Here is a 4,208-nt window from a genome sequence, read left to right on the forward strand (position 1 = left end):
ATGTTTTCCAATTTAAATGCTTTGAAGGCTATAAAGCCTATAGGCATTTTAATCTCTTTTTAAATGAAACTTTTTTAGATTTAACTAGTGCAAATATTGATATACTCTGCAAAAATGAGATTAAACGCAAATATAGTGGTGAGAATTTGAAATATGAGAATGTGTGTAACAATTTGATAGGCGAGCCTAAATATTTTAGAATCAAGCCATGATTATAATAGTCATTAGTAAACACACCTTCATATGTCACCCTTCATATGAAAATTATATAGAGAATCATACTTCAATATTAATGACCATATATATTATTTTAAATTTATTATTAAAGGCTATCTTTTTCTTTTACACTTGGACCTTCTTTAATGTGTTAAAAAGTCTTGATGGGATGTATAGACTTAAAAACTAATTTATAATACCTTCCAAAAAACTTGCATTGCAATTGTCAGACCATCTTGCAATAATTTTGTTTAGAGTCACCTAGAATGGCTACAGAACATTGAATCCATCTTTAGTTTTACTTGAATGATGCATCACAACTTTAGATGAAAGAAATAATATTTTATATAAATATATTGATTTTGAATCATTAAATCTTCAATTATTGACTATATATTCTTTTATCTAGGTGGATACCACCACATTTACCACAACAAAGTACAAAGAGTCTAAAGCATGAGAAAGTATCAACTGCACTTACACTACTAAAAGGACTAGGGTAAGCACCATATCATCCGTTGGGATTGTTTTTTTTAATACTTTATTAAAGGTCATTTCAATATTTTTGAGACATTAACACCCATTGACTTTTAGTAATGTAAAACTTCACCAAATATTTTGTAGGGTCAACATCTGATCAATTTTATTTGAATTTGAAGTTGAATAGCTTTTTGCCCCATTGTTTTTGATTTTTAGTTTGATGTAATTATACCATAGAGTGAATTTTAGGACATGCTTCATGCTTTAACCTTGAGGAGAAATCATATAGAAGAAGCAATGCAGTTTTCTCTATACAATGATGACGCAACTGGTGAGGTATTATAATCATGATGATGATGTAGTTGTGGGCTTTATCTTGTGTATTGGTTAATCACTTTGACAACATGATTTATTTACAACTTAATTTGTATCTTGCATGCATTGTAGGTAGTTGAGGTACTTGCAGAGTCTTTGAATCTAAAGGAGGCACCTATTCCAAATAAAGTTGCAAGGCTCATGTTAATTTTTTATATTCTTCACAATAGTAGTGCTCCTGTGAAAAATGCTTTTGCATATAGGAAAACATTTGAAGTAGCATTTCCTAATATTATGGAAATATTTCAAGCACGAATCATGTCCTCAAATTCATCTATTTGGCCCTCTGTTAAGACACGTTCCTGATCCACTCTCTGGTACAATTACATCATACTATGAATCAGAAAAAATGTGGCAAAAATATGTTCAAACTTCTGCATTAGTACTGCTCCTATGAAAAATGATTCTGCATATAGGAAAAAGTTTGAAGCAACATTGCTTAATATTATGGAAAGCTTTAGACTTATACTGAAACATCACTAATCGGAAAAATGTAGAAGTTGTGAAGGTTTGTATGTTTCTGATATCTATGTCATAATAAGTGTAAAGAAGAAGAGCATAGGAGGAAGAGTAGGAGGGGACGTAGGGAGATCAACGAGAATGGTGAAGTTTCTGAAGCAAAAAAAAGTTTTCTTTCTCTTTCAAGGATGCTTCGCAAGTCAAAAGGTTGTAATCATTAAAACCTTCAATAATGGAACTACTAGACATGCATATGAACCCTCCCTGGTAGCGGGTATCACGAAATACCCTAAGAAGGTCATCAGAAAGGACTCTTCAAAGAAAACGACGAAGAAATAAAGGTTGAAGGATTTCATCAAGGTTGTTAACTACAACCACATCATGCCCACTAGGTATAGTTTTGATGTGGATTTGAAGAATGTGGTTACCTTTGATAAACTAGAGACCCGCGATAAGAAGGTGGCGCACTAAAGGGAGTAAAATTTTCCTTTGAGGAGAGGTTCAAGGTAAGGAAGAATAGATGGTTCTTTACAAAAGTTAGGTTTTGGGATTCTCATTTTTGAGAAGTACCATGTTAGAACTTTGAAGTTTTTATATTTTTATTGTTTATAGTGGCCTTGGTACCATCGTAGTGTTTATAATTCCTGGACATTTTTAAGTTGCTTGAGAGTTTTGATAGGCAACTTAATGCTAGTATATCTTATATCTACAATTTATTTGACAGTTTTAGATTTGATTTATTGTGTCAGTGGGAAAAGTGTATGGAATATTACATTATCGGTCATCAATTATCTAGGAAGATGGTAATTTTTACTTGTAAAAAAGAAATATCATAATAAGTGTAATGATTGTGTGGATCATTCTGTGATTTTTTTCACATTTATATTATGGTGTCCTTACAGGAGAGGCTGATGCAATCTCTCTAGGTTTGGTGAGACTAGTTTCTATTTTTAGATGCTTATGTGAATGGACTGAGTGCTACTTAACTTCGGTCTAGAAATTCATGTAGTCCCTCCTTTTCTTTCAATGTGGATATGCCCCACCATTGAAGGACCTTGATAGTTCTGAAGCCAATCTTACAGACATAACAGACGGATTTGGTCCAAATCAAGATGTTTCTCTAGTGACTAGAGAGGGAGAAGAAACTAGAGAATTGTTTAGTACTCCTCTTGTGGAGCTTGAAACATGGTGTAGGAAAAATCTTTTATCTATTCAAGGTGGTAGGGAGGTAATGTTTTCTCGATTGCCTTGCTTAGAAGAAGTGGATAAGAATGAGAACCAAGATCAAGATGAGGATGTCAGGTATGGATATAAATTTGCAATCTGAGGGAAGCATTAAGGAGAAACTGATGCTTATTTAAAACTGGGAGGGGGAAGGTGGAGCACAGGTGAAGAAAGAAAATCCATACTTGATGATGATAAGGAATATATGTACTTATCATCATCTAGGCAAAATGTTAATGAAGAATCATCTTTATGGTAACAGGATGAGAAACGTGAATCTATGGATGCCTCTTGCAGTGGAAGTTTACCCAAAAAATGCCGGTTTGGTGATGGTAGTGTCACATGAGGTGCCCCCAAAAGTTCAAAATATTCTAAGAAAAGTCAAGGAAAATTACTTTCTCTACTCCTTAACTCATATTTTGCCCCATCAGTGTTATGATAAACCAATTATCAAGGTCATAAAATGATATTCTTGTTAATGATGGAGTCCAAGGGCTAACAGTTTAAGGATATGATCAAATATTTTTTTTAAATAGATAGTCTTGTCTAAATTGCAAGGACTTGGGTGTCAAACTTACTATCGAGCCAAATTTATTCAGATGTCAAAATTTCGAGTATGACTTGGAGCTAAGCTTGACTAAGAGGATTTCAATTAATACTATTAGTCAAGGAAAATAATCAAATTTAGAGTCCATTTGAATTATGATTCATGAAGCGTAGTAACAGAGTTGGTGAGCTTAATAGGGCTCATCCTTACCATGATCTATTACACTCAAATGGCACAAATTTAAAAGGGCTGAGATATGATATAAATCTTGGGAAATTTTGACCAAATCAACAACCCAACCTAACACCTGAAAAATGATATAAATCTTGGGAAATTTTAACCAAATAAATAACCCAAACCTTAAACCTGGTAGTGTGAAATCCATTGTTTGAAGTGTGGCTACTAAAGACAAATCTTAATTAATTTTAAAAATTAACATACAAATAATTTATAAAAGCAAGGAATTTCGTTGTCAATCAAATGTGAAACCATATAAAAATTCAAGTGATAAGTCGCAATGACAATCCAAAATCGGCAAGGCATATTGGACAAATGTTCAAAACTCATTGGTAACATCCTAATTCTATAGGTTGCTTCTCTAAAGAAACCAAAAACGTTACCCAGCCTGGGAAACATGGAATTTTAATCATACAAAGTGACCAAAACATAAAAAAAATAAAACTAGGTGCCAAAACCAACGCAAACAATGAATGATAAACAAAATGAAAATGGGACAAAATGTGGCATAGCCACTCCATGTGACTACCATCCACTTCCATATTCGATGCTGCCCAAGACTAAGCAGGTTGAATTGGTGTCCACACCCTTGTACCCATATTAGAATTCATCCTGGTATCCACATACAACCTGCATTGGACATACCCTTCCATAAAGAAAAAAAGTAAAA

General features: G+C 33.3%; 1 pseudogene; it reads left to right on the forward strand.

The window, feature by feature from the left end:
• Positions 1–1,671: 1,671 nt before the first annotated feature.
• On the forward strand, positions 1,672–2,093 carry LOC149229092 (large ribosomal subunit protein eL27y-like; annotated as a pseudogene).
• Positions 2,094–4,208: the final 2,115 nt, after the last annotated feature.

Source organism: Pinus tabuliformis, chromosome J (genome assembly GCF_031772625.1).
Source record: "Pinus tabuliformis cultivar Carrire ecotype Pingquan chromosome J, CPIR1, whole genome shotgun sequence".
Classification (NCBI taxonomy): domain Eukaryota; kingdom Viridiplantae; phylum Streptophyta; class Pinopsida; order Pinales; family Pinaceae; genus Pinus; species Pinus tabuliformis.